Source organism: Dipodomys spectabilis, unplaced genomic scaffold (assembly GCF_019054845.1).
Source record: "Dipodomys spectabilis isolate Male_0828 unplaced genomic scaffold, ASM1905484v1 ptg000366l, whole genome shotgun sequence".
NCBI classification, from domain to species: Eukaryota; Metazoa; Chordata; class Mammalia; order Rodentia; family Heteromyidae; genus Dipodomys; species Dipodomys spectabilis.
This window is the reverse complement of record NW_024871043.1, coordinates 2,048,585-2,062,943: the sequence shown is the minus strand read 5'-3', so window position 1 is coordinate 2,062,943 and position 14,359 is coordinate 2,048,585.

Sequence of the window (14,359 nt, the reverse complement as noted above, 5' to 3'; positions counted from 1 at the left end):
TAAATGTCTTTTGTTACTGACTCCTTTGAGCCTCCAAAGCACATTTAAAATTAGCCAAGGGATTAGGGGTGGCTAGAGAATATGGTTAGCATGCCTGAGGACCTGGCATGAATACGAGACAACCTGCGGGTAGTGCATACCTGTATGTACCTGTATGTAGTCCCAGCTCTTTGTGAGGCTTGTTCAAAGCAAGCCTAAGTATTATAGCAAGACTATCAGCCGGGCACTGGTGGCTCACGCCTGTAATCCTAGCTACTTAGGAGGCAGTGATCTGAGGATTGTGGTTCAAAGCCAGCCTGGGCAGGAAAGTCCGTGAAACTCTTATCTCCAATAAACCACCAGAAAACTGGAAGTGGCTCAAGCAGTAGAGCGCTGGCCTTGAGCTGAAGAGCTGAGGGACAACGCCCAGCCCCAGAGTTCAAGCCCCACAACCGACCAAAAAAAAAAAGACTTTAGCAATACTGGAGTTTGGACTCAGGATCTTTTTTTTTTTTTTTTTTTTGGGTCCAGTTGTGGGGCCTGAACTCTGGGCCTGGGCGCTATCCCTCAGCTCTTCAGCTCAAGGCTAGCACTCTACCACTTGAGCCACAGCGCCATTCCCGGCTTTTTTCTTATATGGTGCTGAGGAATCGAACCCAGGGCCTCAGGCATGCAAGGCAAGCACTCTACCACTGAGCCACCTTCCCAGCCCCATGGACTCAGGATCTTGAGCTCAGGGCCATCATTTAGACCACACTTCCAGCTTTCTGTTAAGTTTGGAGATGGAGTCTCAACACCTTTTTCCATGCATCAAGCCTGGGACAATTTGAGCCACAAAATAACAGTAATAAAATGGAAGAATCTATTCTTCCATACTATTGATAGACACACATACATACATACACAAAAAAGAAACATGGCTGAGGGAGTAGTTCAGTAGCACAACACTCTGCTGGCATGTACAAGATTACTTAATCCTCACACTACAAAAACTGATTTAAAACCTACACATAAGTTAGCCAGGCACCAGTGGCTCACACCTGTAATCCTAATTACTGAGGAGGCTAAGATCTAAGAATCAGCTAGCCTGGATATAAAAGTCCAAGAGACTCCAAAAAGGTAGGCTGGAGGTGTGATGTCAGTTGGAGAATGCCAGCCTAGCAAGCCCTGAGCTCAAATCCTAATACTGCTATAAGCAAGAAATCCAAAACAAGCAGAGAAAAGGCTAGAGACTCATGATGACCAACAGCCAAACCTCATTACATGGTCTGTAGGAACACCTTACCTTGCTAAAAAGCAAACTGGAAAAAGAGGGAATCCAGACTGTTTCAGGAAACAATGATTCCAGCTTTTGTCTCTTACTGGCTCTGTGTGTGCACAGATGTGTGCATACACATAGGTACAGGTACTGGGACTTGAACTCAAAGCCTGGAGTTCTCTCTTGGCTTTTTTTTTTTTCGGGTCCGGTCGTGGGGCCTGAACTCGGCCTGGGCGCTGTCCCTCAGCTCTTCAGCTCAAGGCTAGTGCTCTACCGCTTGAGCCACAGCGCCACTTCCGGCTTTTTGCTTTTTTCTTATGTGGTGCTGAGGAATCAAACCCAGGGCCTCAGGCATGCAAGACAAGCACTCTACCACTGAGCCACCTTCCCAGTCCAATCTCTTGGCTTTTTCATCCAAGGCTGGCACTCTACCACTTGAGCCACAGCTCCACCTCCATTTTTTTTTTTTCTGGGTAATTGGCAATAAGAGTCTTATGGGACATTTTCTGCCTGCATAGGCTTCAGGCGTCAGTCCCAATCTCAGACTCCTGAGTAACTAGGATTACAAGCATGAGCCACCAGTGCCTGGCACTCTTACTAGCGCTTGACTAACCAGAATACTAACTAACCTTAGCTCTGGGGTCATCGTCTCGATCTGTAAAAGGAGAAGCTGGATTACTTGGGGTCCCATGTAATGGGGATGACGTGTAACAAAAAAAGGGTGAAGTAAATGATGCCTTAGCAAGGGGTCAGGTTTAAAGGGGTGTCTCTGTAAAACACCTAACTTCTGTCAGGTAGAAATGTGTCTCAGTGCAAGTGGAGTTCTGGATTTGAGGAAGTGGAGACCTGAACTTTAACCCTGAAATGTCCCTATTTGGGGGGGGGGGGCATTCAGCATATAAAGTTATATGTGCAACCCACTGGGCAGGTCCTGGGTTAGATGAACCTCAAGATATGCTGTCCTTCCCCAAGTAAGAATGTATCCCTGGCTCACAGGGTTACAAGGTCCTTTTGGAGCAGGATCCAGGTTACAGAGGCTGAGCTGGAAGTTCTTTTTAGAGAAAGAACTCAAGATTGGAAATGGGAGAATTAGCTGGAGCAGGGTTTATTAATGCAGAGCAGACATGCACTCAAAGACTTGACAACAGGCAGTTTCAGGAATGAGTGACAGCTGGGTGCCAGTGGCTCATGCCTGTAATCCTAGCTACTCAGGAAACCGATCTGAGGATTGCAGTTTGAAGCCAGCCCTAGCAGAAAAGTCTATGGCGCTCTCATCTCCAATTAACCAACAAAAAGCAGAGCTGGAAGTAGGTGCCAGTGGCTCATGCCTATATTCCTAGCTACTCAGAGGCTGAGATCTGAAGATCGTGGTTCAAAGCCAGCCTGGGCAGGAAAGTCTGTGAGACATATCTCCAGTTAACCATGAGAAGACTGGAAGTGGTGCTATGGCTCAACTGGAAGAGTGCTCACCTTGAGCCAATGGGCTGAGGAATAGTGCTCAGGACCAGAGTTCAAGCCCCATGACCAACCAAAAAAAAAAAGCAGAGCTGGAGGCATGGCTCAAGTGGCAGAATGCTACCTATGAGTGAAAAGCCAATTGAGAGCACAAGTTCAAGCCACAGTACTGGCACAAAAAGGAAAAAGGAATGAGTGGCTGTCCCAAGGGGCCCCAAGACCTAAAGATTTAGCAGTATCTGCAGGCATGTGGGCCCTGTCATTTCTGGAATTTGGTTATGTGTCACTAACTCCTGGAATCTGGGTTAGAAGTCATAACTCCTCTCATACCTTGGGTAAGGGAGTTTTGGGTCTTTGATGGTCAGGGCTTTGCTTTCCACAGTTGGGGGGGAAGGGGTGGCTACAAGTTCCTGTCCTAAGTCATCCCACTAATCTTAGGAGGTCAGGGGCTGGGATTGTGGCTTGGTGGTAAAGTGCTTGCCTAGCATGCATGAAGCCCTGGGTTCAATTCCTCGATACCACATATACACAGAAAAAGCCAGAAGTGGTGCTGTGGCTCAAGTGGTAGAGTGCTAGCCTTGAGCAAAAGAAGCTCAAGGACAGTGCCCAGGCCCTGAGTTCAAGCCCCAGGACTAGCAAAAAAAAAAAAAAAAAAAAGGTCAGGATGGGATTTCTCTTTTTTTTTTTATTTTTACTTATTTATTTTTGTCAGTTGTGGGGACTGAACTCTGGGCCTGGCCACTATCCCTCAGCTCTTCAGCTCAAGGCTAGCACTCTACCACTTGAGCCACAGCACCACTTCTGGCTTTTTCTGCTTATGTGGTGCTGAGGAATGGAACCCAGTGCCTCAGGCATGCAAGGCAAGCGCTCTATCACTGAGCCACCTTCCCATCCCCTATGGGGCTTGAACTCTGGGCCTGAGTGTTGTCCCTCAGCTCTTCAGCTCTTCAGTTTTCTGGTGGTTTATTGGAGATAAGAGTCTCATGGACTTTTCTGCCTGGGCTGGCTTTGAACCGTGATCCTCAGCTCTCAGCCTCCTAAGTAGCTATAGGATTACAGGCGTGAGCCACCAGCACCCGGCTTGGGATTTCTCGTTTTTGTCAGTACTCAAGTTTGAATTCAGGGCCTTGCAGTCACTGGGCAGGCACTGTGTCCCTTGAGCTACACATCCCCAGCCTAAGGATGTGATTTTAGATATGGACCTCCAAGCCATTGTTCTCAACCATCACCTTCCCTGACTACCTTCTGTGCTACCAATATGGATCCCAGGAGCTAGCTGCTTCAAACCTTCACTGCAACAAGGTGAGAACCACCACCATCCTATTCCCCTTTGGTGGTAAACCGTATCCCTTCCTGAGTATAGCAGCTCTTTTGCCAGAAGAAGTATCTAGCTTTATCTTCCTCCCAATGGACTTGCAGACACAAATCTCCATAGCTTCATCCCTCTGGGGCAAAGTAAGTGAAAGAGCAGCAGAGGACATTAGCAAACATCTTGCATCCTTTCCCTCTCAGTTCACTAGGATCATTTATCTCTTTAGGGTTCTCAGAAATCATCTCAATTTCTTTGGGCAACTTTTCACCAAATATTTCTTCACATTATACTATGACTTGGCACTCATAAATGTCTTCTGTGTTTAACTTTCCCCTTCCCCTATGCACAACCTCAAAGATCCATGTCAGTTTGTTCCACAAAATCCAAACCTACTCCTTTCAAGGATTTCTCCAATGCTACAAAAACACACATACCAAAATTCTCTAATGACTCCTCTTCCCCTCCCCCTACCCCCCCCCCCCCTGCATCCCTTTGCACTTTCCTGGCTTTGAATTTCAGCATCCACATACCCTATGTTCTTCCTCTATCTCCAGGAGCCCACAGGAGAGAGGCCCCAGGAGGGGCTCTAGGAAGCTCCAGTCAAGTGACAACAGGGATAATGATTCCAGCTCTTCTCACTTGAGTTCAACTGCCAGTATCATCAAAATAGACAATCACTGTGGCTCAAGTGGTAGAGCGCTAGCCTTGAGCTGAAGAGCTGAGGGATAGCACCCAGGCCCAGAGTTCAAGCCCCACGACTGACAAAACAAAACAAACAAACAAAATAGACAAACATTTCTTTACAGGTTAGGAGGGTGGCTCATGCCTATAATCCCAGCTACTCAGGAGGCAGAGACAAATGATTGTAAGTTTGAGGCCAGCCAGAGCAAGAGTTAGTGGGACTATATCTCAAAAACAAAATGCTGTAGGGCACTGGTGACTCACCCCTATAATCTTAGCTACTCAGGAAGCTGAGAAGTAAGGATCACAGTTCAAAACCAGCCCAGGCAGTAAAGTCCATGAGTCTTTTATTTCTAATTTACCACCAGAAAATCAGACATGGCACTGTGGCTCAAGGGGTAGAGCACTAGCCTTGAGCTGAAGAGCTCAGGGACAGTGTCCAAGCTCAGAGTTCAAGCTGCACAACAAACAAAAAAATAAAATGCTTTGGGCTAGGGTCATAGACTTAAGTGCATAAAGCCTTGGGTTCAATCCCAGTACTGGGAAAAGAATGTTTAAAGTTACTTTTTAGTAGCATAAGATATAGATATAGTAAATATATTTAAATAACATAGATATGTTATTTATATTGATAAAATGTAGTACATTATTTTGCCTTCTAATTTTAGGTTGATGATTTTTTTTTTCTTTTTGGTTATGGGGATTGGACTCAGGGCCTGGGCTTTTTCCCTGAGCTCTTTTGCTCAAGGTCAGCACTCTACCATTTTGAGCCACAGTACCACTTTCAGTTTTCTGGTGGTTAAGTGGAGATGAGTCTCACAGACTTTCCTTACCTGGGTTGGTTCTGAACCATGATCCTCAGATCTCAGCCTCCTGATTAGCTAGGATTACAGGCATGAGCCACTGGTGCCCAGCAACTTTGATTATTTTTCAGGCAGGGTCTCAAATTGCCCAGGGCAAGCTTTGAACCATGATCCTCCTACCTCCACCTCTGAGATCATAGACCCTAACTAGTACATCTGGCCTGTTTGCTGAAATGGGGTCTTGCTAACTTTTGACCTCAGCTAGCCTCAAACTACGATCCTCTCAGGCTCTGCCTCCTGAGATTACAGGTATGCACCACATCCAGCCAATTTTTCTCTTTTTTTCTTTTTGGTGCCAATACTAGTGCTTGAACTCAGAGACCTTTAGCTTTTTCCCCCCCCTCAAGTCTGGTGCTACCACTTGGACTTAAGCTCCACTTCCCCCTTTTTGCTCGTTAACTGGCGATAAGTCTCATGGACTTTCCTGCCCAGGCTGGCTTCAACCTGAGACCCTCAAATCGCTAGCCACCTGAGTAGGAAGTATTAAAGGTGTTAGCTTCGGGCACCCAACTGTTGAGTTTATTTATTAGCTCTAGTAAGTATGTGTGTGGATGGAGTTTTTAGTATTTTCTGCACACATTATCATATCACCTTTTAGTCAGAACCACTATCTGCTAAAAGCATAAACATAAAAGGAAAAGAAGACAGGCTCTCACGCTATGTTCTCTGGATCTTTTTTTTTTTTTTTTTTTGGTTGGTCGTGGGGCCTGAACTCTGGGCCTGGGCGCTGTCCCTCAGCTCTTCAGCTCAAGGATAGCGCCCTACCACTTGAGCCAAAAGCGCCACATCCAGCTTTTTCTGCTTATGTGGTGCTGAGGAATCGAACCCAGGACCATCATGCATGCAAAGCAGGTGCTCTACCACTGAGCCACCTTCCCAGCCCCTGTTCTCTGGATCTTTTATGGCAGTTAAGGTGTTCCTGTGGTCATGTGTGCAGGAACCAACAAGAAAGGTGATGTTGTAGACATCAGTGCAGTAGACACTATTCCAAACATGTTTCCATGACAACTGTATAAAGTTATGAAGCATGAAACTAGCAAACTAAGGCAAGGCTCTTGCCAAAAAATTAATGTATATATTGAGTATATTAAATACCTAAGTACCAAGATGGATTCTTGAAACTTGTAAAGGAAAATGATGAGAAAAAGAAAGATATCTCAGCTGGGTGCTAGTGGCTCACACTTGTAATCCTAGCTACTCAGGAGGCTGAGCTCTGAGGATAGGAGTTCAAAGTCAGCCCAGGGAAAAAAACGTCTGTGAGACTTATCTCTAATAACCACCAAAAAAGCTAGAAGTGGAGCTGTGGCTCAAGTGCTAGCCTTGAGCAAAAGCAGCTCAGGGACAGTGCCCAGGCCCTGAGTTCAAGCCCCAGGACATCCTTCTGAAGAAAAAAAAAAAAGCCAGGCACTGGTGGCTCATGCCTGTTAGCTAGCTGATATCTGAGGATTATTATTTGAAGCCAGCCCTAGCAGGAAAATCTGTGAGGCCTTTTTATCTCCAATTCATCACCAAAGAGCTGTAAGTGGAGCTGTGGCTCAAGAGTGCTAGCCTTGAGCAGGAAGCTCAGGGACAGTGACAAGGACCAGCACAGAAAATGAAAGGGTAGGTCCAGCGCTCGTGGCTCACACCTGTAATCCTAGCTACTCAGGAGACTGAGATCTGAGGATCGCAGTTCAAAGCCAGCCCGGACAGGAAAGTCCGTGAGACTCTTTATCTCCAATAAACTAGTAGAAAACCAGAAATGGAGCTGTGGTTCAAGTGGTAGAGCACTGGCCTTGAGCTGAAGAGCACAAGGACAGTGCCCAAGCCCAGAGTTCGAGCCTCGCGACCGACAAAAAAAAAAAAAGAAAGAAAGGGTATCTCTTTGGGTTCAAAGGAACCATAGCCTAGATAGGCCTGGGGGAAAAGCAAAGATCTCAAAAATAATGAGAGCAGGGGACTGGGAAGGTGGCTCAGTGGTAGAGTGCTTGCCTTGCATGCATGAGGTCCTGGGTTTGATTCCTCAGCACCATATAAGCAGAAAAAGCCAGAAGTGGTGCTGTGGCTCAAGTGGTAGAGCGCTAGCCTTGAGATGAAGAGCTGAGGGACAGTGCCCAGGCTTAGGGTTCAGGTCCCACGACTGGCAAAAAAACAAAACAAAAGGAAACAAACAAACAAAAAAAACCCAGAGCACTGCCCGGCATTGGTGGCTTGCACCTATGACCTTGCTCTTTAAGAGGCTAAGACCTAGAGAATCTTAAGTTTGAGACTAGCCCAGATAGAAAAATCTGAAAGACTATTTCCAATTAACTAACAAAATGCTAGGCTGAAGGCATGACTTGCCCTGGTATTAATACATACACACACACACACACACACACACACACACACACATAGAAAAGTGAACTGGAGATGTGGCTCAACCTGTAGAGCACCTACAATTAGTCTCCTTTCTCTGCCTATGTATGTATGGCACTGTGGCTCAAAGTGGTAGAATGCTAGCCTTGAGCAAAAAGAGCTCAGGGACAGAGCCCAGGCCCTAAGTTCAAGCCCCATGACTAAAAAAAAGTATAAGCCTCTCTGGGCACCTGTGGCTCACACCTGTAATCTAGTTATTCAGGAGGCTAAGACCTGGAGGATTGAGGTTCAAAACTTTTATCTGTAATCTATTGAATAGTCTGTTCTGGAAAACATCCTATTTGTAATTGAGATGTGGAATGTGTATTCCATTGTTATTTGGCAGAATGTTCTAGACATGTCAAATAAGTTAAATATGAATTCAGCTGAATCTTGTGTTTTTATGTAATTATGTAATTTTATATAATTAGGTGCATGAATGTCTTGCTGTGTCTTGTTCATGGACTAAAAATTCTGTTAACACAAGCCAGTACTAGACTTTAAATTCAGGTTTAAATTGGGTTCTCCCAAGCGTTTTTCTGGCACTCTACCACTTGAGCCATAGCTGCACTTCTGTACTTATAGCTTTTTTTTTTTGGGGGGGGGTGGGGGGTCCGGTCATGGGGCCTGAACTCCGGGCCTGGGCACTGTCCCTCATCTCTTCAGCTCAAGGCTAGCACTCTACAAGCCACAGCGCCACTTCTGGCTTTTTTCTTTTTGTTTATAGGGTGCTGAGGAATCGAACCCAGGGCCTCGAGCATGCAAGGCAAGCGCTCTACCACTGAGCCATCTTCCCAGTCCCCTTTTTTGTGGTTTTTTGGAGATAAAAAGTTCCTCAGATTTGTTTCCCTGGGCTGGAACGTTTTTTTTTTTTTTTTTGGGTCCGGTCATGGGGCCTGAACTCTGGGCCTGGGCACTGTCACTCAGCTCTTCAGCTCAAGGCTAGTGCTCTACCACTTGAGCCACAGCGCCACTTCCGGCTTTTTTCTTTTTGCTTATGTGGTACTGAGGAATCGAACCCAGGGTCTCAGGCATGCAAAGCAAGCGCTCTACCACTGAGCCACCTTTCCAGCTGGAACTCTTTTTTTTTTTTTGGGTCCGGTCATGGGGCCTGAGCTCTGGGCCTGGGCGCTGTCCCTCAGCTCTTCAGCTCAAGGCTCTACCACTTAAGCCACAGTGCCACTTCCGGCATTTTCTGTGTACATGGTGCTGAGGAATCGAACCTAGGGCCTCATGCATGCAAGCAAGCCACCTTCCCAGCCCCTCTGTAGGCTTTTTCCATTCACTGGCACTTAGTAACTTGAGCCATACCTCCAATCCAGTGGTGTGTGCCACTAGCATCCAGCGTCCCTATTTTTGTTGTTGGTCAGTTGTGGGACTTGAACTCTGGACCTGGGCACTGCCCCGCAGCTCTTCAGCTCAAGGCGAGCATTCTACCACTTGAGCCACAGCAACACTTCTGGTTTCCTAGTGGTTTAATTGAAGAAGAGTCTCACAGACTTTCCTGCCCGGGCTGGCTTTGAACTGCGATCCTCAGATTTCAGCCTCCTGAGTAGCTAGGATTATAGGCATGAGCCACCTGAGCCCGGCTGCAGCCTGCTTTTGAGATAGAATTTTGCTCATGCTGGCCTCAAACTTTCAATCTTTCTCCCTCAGCCTTCTGAATGCTGAGACTCCAGGTGCATGTTAATGTGCTGTTCTGCTAATTTATTAAACCATTTATGTTTCCCAGACTCAGTATTTCAAGTGACTTATAGTCAAATTTTCTGATTCCTCCTTCTGCCTGCGCAAATTTGCCTTTGAATTCCCCCAGGAAAATTTTCATTTCAGTTGAAGCCTAGAATGGAGACTAGATCTTGTGCTGGCTCCCTGTTTAACCTCACCTGATTCTTTTAAGTACTATAAGTTTGGAAGTCAGTTCTCAAAAGGACTTCAGGCAGCTACTCCTGTAGTCTTTGATGCAGTATGTCAGCACCTGCATGTGGTCAAACCAGTGAGGAGAATAAAAGCCCCTTGTGAATATGGAGTCAGGATCAGACGTGCACCACCAGGCCCAGCAGCTATGGGAATGCATGACTGGTCTGGGAACACCCGTCTATCCCCTGTACGAGCTCCTTCTATTCAGCTTCCCAGCATGGTCGGCTTTGGAGTTTTCCATTATCTGACTCAACCAGCTTCGATTTTTTTTTTTGGGTCGGTTGTGGGGCTTGAACTGGGCATTGTCCCTCAGCTCTTTAGCTCAAGGCTAGCACTCTACCATTTGAGCCACAGTGCCACATCTGGCTTTTTCTGCTTATGTGCTAAGAAATCGAACCCAGGGCCTCATGCATGCAAGGCAAGCACTCTACCACTGAGCCAGCTACCCAGCCCCCAGCTGTGATTTTTTTGAATAAAGTCATTTTCCTTGCTGAAACACCTTGTCTCTTGACCTAATGGTCCAGCAAGTCACCTTGGGTCTGGCAGTGCTGTCACTGCAAATTTCACTTCCTGAATTTCTCTTTGGTTTCTTTTCAGGTGGATTTTCTTTCTCTTTCTTGAATTTTTTTTTTCCCCCTGGTACTCAGGGCCTCACGCTCTCTTGGCTTTTGAGCCACACAGCTCTATTTCCAGCCTTTTGCTGGTTAATTGGAGATAACTCTCACAGACTTTTCTGCCTGGGCTGGCTTGAACCACAATTCTCAGATCTCAACCTCCTAAAAGGCTGAGATTACAGGTGTGAGAAACAAATTGGTGCCCTGTTTCTATTTTTTGTTGTCGATAATCTCTTTTTTCGTATGTTGCTAGAAAATACTAGCTTCAGGGATCTGATCCCCAGCAAAATACACACAGTAATACTAGCTTTATTTCTTGACTTTATCCACTTCTTGTTTTTTTCCTGGCTGGCTTGTTGCTTAGCCCAATCTAGCCTCAAAATGCCAGAACCTTTTGCCTCAGTCTCAGTGCTAGGATTACAGATTACAGATCCTTTAGTTCTTTCATCATACTTGAAAGTTATTTTAAGCTCTTGCTTAGTAGGTTCTTCATCTGGTCTTTTTTTTTTGGGGGGGGGGAGTAAGGCTGGTCCTAGGGCTTGAACTGAGGCCTGGGCACTGTCCCTGAGCCTCTTTGTGCTCAAGGAGAGTGCTCTACCACTCGAACCACAATGCCACTTCCCCAGCTTGCTTTGTTTAGTGATCCTCAGATCTTAGCCTCCTGAGTAGCTAGGATTACATGAGTAATCTTACCCTTACCTTTCATTTACTCCACTTTTAATTGTTCTAGACTCTAGACTAATCTTAAATTAGGCCCTCCTATCTTCCTTTCTCTCTGCTTTTTTGTTCCTTCAGATCTCTAATAGTAGCTCCTATAATGCCAGAATTAAAGTGTCCAGCCATCTGGTCTTTTTTTTCTCCCGGTCAGTTGTGGGGCTTGAACTCTGGGCCTGGGTGCTGTCCCTGAGTTCTTCTGCTCAAGGCTAGTGCTCAGATCTCAGCCTCCTGAGTAGCTAGGATTACAGGTACCCGACTGGTCTTTAAGAGTTCTGTTGCCTTACTTTTTTTCCCCCTGTATGACTGAGCCATTCCTATTCTTTAAAAAAAAATTTTTTTTTTCCAGTCCTGGAGCTTGAACTCAGGGCCTGGGCACTGTCCCTGAGCCACTCTGTGCTCAAGGCTAGCACTCTACCACTTGAGGCATAGTGGCTTTTCCTGTTTATGTAGTAGTGAGGAATCGAACCCAGGGCTTCATATGTGCTAGGCAAGCACTACCACTAATCCACATTCCCAGCCCAAGTATTTATTCTTATTTTTCTATTTTTTTAAAAATTTTTTGTGAGTATTTATTCTTAAGTAGTTGAACAGAGGGGTCCAATTCTAGAAATCAATGCATCTTGATCAACATCAACCCTTTTATTGTTCTCTCCCATCATTGCTCATTCCATTCTTACCCTCTAGTTCTGTAGTTCAAGTTTTACATAATGTACATTGAATATCACTGTATTTGTTCACTTTTCCTCTGTGTGCCCCCTCCCCTCAACATGTATAATCCCCTACCCCACCCCACCCCCACTTGTGCTTGAACTCAGGGCCTGGGCACTGTCCCTGAGCTTCTTTTGCTCAAGGCTAGCACTCTCTACCACGTGAGCCACGCACCGCTTCAGCTTTTTCTGTTTATATGATACTGAGTAATCGAACCCAGGGCTTCATGCATGCTAGGCAAGCACTTTACCACTAAGCCACATTCCCAGTCCCACAGTATTCATTTTGTTAAATGGTTTTGTTAGTTATTCAAAGGGGTTACACCACTGGACTCCTCCCCTATTTGGCCCTTTAGTCATTTTGTGTGTGTATGCATATAAACTTATGTGTTTTTATGTATGTCTGTATTTGGGTTTAACTTCTACATAGGAAAGAAACCATGTACCTATTTGTTTCTCTGACTCATACTTACTTCACTGAATGCAATTTTTTTCTAGGACCACCCATTTCTCTGTAAATGCCACAACAGTATTCTAAGAGATAAGTAAAATCTTATTGTATATATGTAATCACATTTTCTTGTTCCACTCATATGTTATAGGGCATTTGTTCCTTTATGTAGTACTAGGGCTCCTAAAAAGCACTTTTACTACCAAGCCATGCCCTGATTTTTGGGGGTTATTTGATTTGGGTCTGGGCCTGATACACTACGCCATCATGCCTAGCTGTTTGTTTAGAAAGGGTCTCAGACTTCTTTCCTGCCCCAGCTGGCCTCGAACTACAATCCTGTCTTAGCCTCCCAAGTCGCTTAGATTACAAGTGTAAGCCACTGCTACCTGGCAACCATTCCTATTTCTTTGCATAAGTAATGATTTTTCTTTAAAAAACAGGGCAGTAAAGTCCCTATGAGACTCATCTCCAATTAACCACTCAAAAAACTGGAAGTGGCTCTGTGGTTCAAAGAGGTACAGCACTAGCCTTGAGCAAAAGGGCTTAGGTACAGCACCAACCCTGAGTTCAAGCCCCATGACCGACCAAAAAACCCCCAAAAACCTTTAATGTTAATTCTGAAAATCAGATTCCTCAGTCTCTAGGACTGCTTGTTTCTGCCACTTGTTTTCTAAGACTGATTACTGGTTTCTGAACACTAAGCACAGAAGCAGCCATTTTTTCTTGGCCTAATGTTACAGGAACACAGCAGCCCACCCATCGCAGGCTGGTCCAGCACAGCATCTGTAGGACAGCTGCTTTTCTTTTCTAGTTAATGTTGGCCATCTCCCCATCAAGGATCAGCCTGAGATGTGTGCCTTTGAGGTCTCAAGACATGCTTGGTAACTTTATCATTTTCTCCATATATGTGGTCCTAGTCTTTAATGTCTAGCTTCCCAAAGAAAAATGAAAGATACTGGGCCCTTCAAATCCTCTTAAGTTAGAGGAATGGGATGTACATTTGTGTGGGCAACTCTGTAGTCTTTAAGTGGTATCAGGATCTGGGGTATGACTCAGTACTTGCCTCACACTCATTCAGTCCAGTACAGCACCAGAAACAAAGAATAAAACAGTCATCATGGGTTGGGAAGGTGGCTCAGTGGTAGAGCGCTTGTCTTGCATGCCTGAGGCCCTGGGTTCAATTCCTCAGCACCATATAAGCAAAAAGAAAAAAAGCCAGAAGTGGAGCTGTGGCTCAAGTGGTAGAGCACTAGCCTTGAGCTGAAGAGCTGAGGGACAGCGCCCAGGCCCAGAGTTCAGGTACCACGACCGGACCCAAAACACAAAACAAAAAGAAACAGTCATCAGGAGACAGATCCCCCTAATTGCAGGGTGTGTGGGGCTCTTTCTAGTGTTTATACTGGCAGCCACAAGCTGCTCCTCAGGACACTGCTCCCTCCCCACCCCCCCCTCGCCCCCAGAGCTTCCCAACAGAGGGTAGGCAGGGAGAGTGAGAGCTGAAACTGACCAAGTTCTGCCAGCATGATTGCTGTCTAGGTGAGGGGAGAAATTCAGAAGGCTTCACACCTCATTTTAATTCTTGCAAGTGAAAGATCTATTAACTGTTCCTGAATGTCTAGCAAAATTCAGTGTGAAGCCATGGGGCCTGGGTTTTCTTTGTATGAAGTTTTTTTTGTTTTCCCTCCTCAATTTAAAAAATTAGTAATATAGTCTTTTCTTGTCATGGGTCTTTTCAGTTGTTAGTTGGTCCTAGGGCTTGAACTCAGGGTCTGGGTGCTGTCTCTGAGCTACTTTTGCTTAAGGCTAGCACTTTATCATTTGTGGAAGTAAGAGTCTTATGGACTTTCTTGCCTGGACTGGCTTAAAATTGCAATCCTCAGATCTCAGCCTAAGTAGCTAATATTACAAATGTGAGCCACAGGTGCCCCACTCTAGCCATTTTTTTCTGTTTTCCTTTTTTTTTGCCAGTACTGGAGCTTGAACCCAGGAACTCACTGTCTCTGAGCTTTTTTGTTCAAGGCTAGTACTC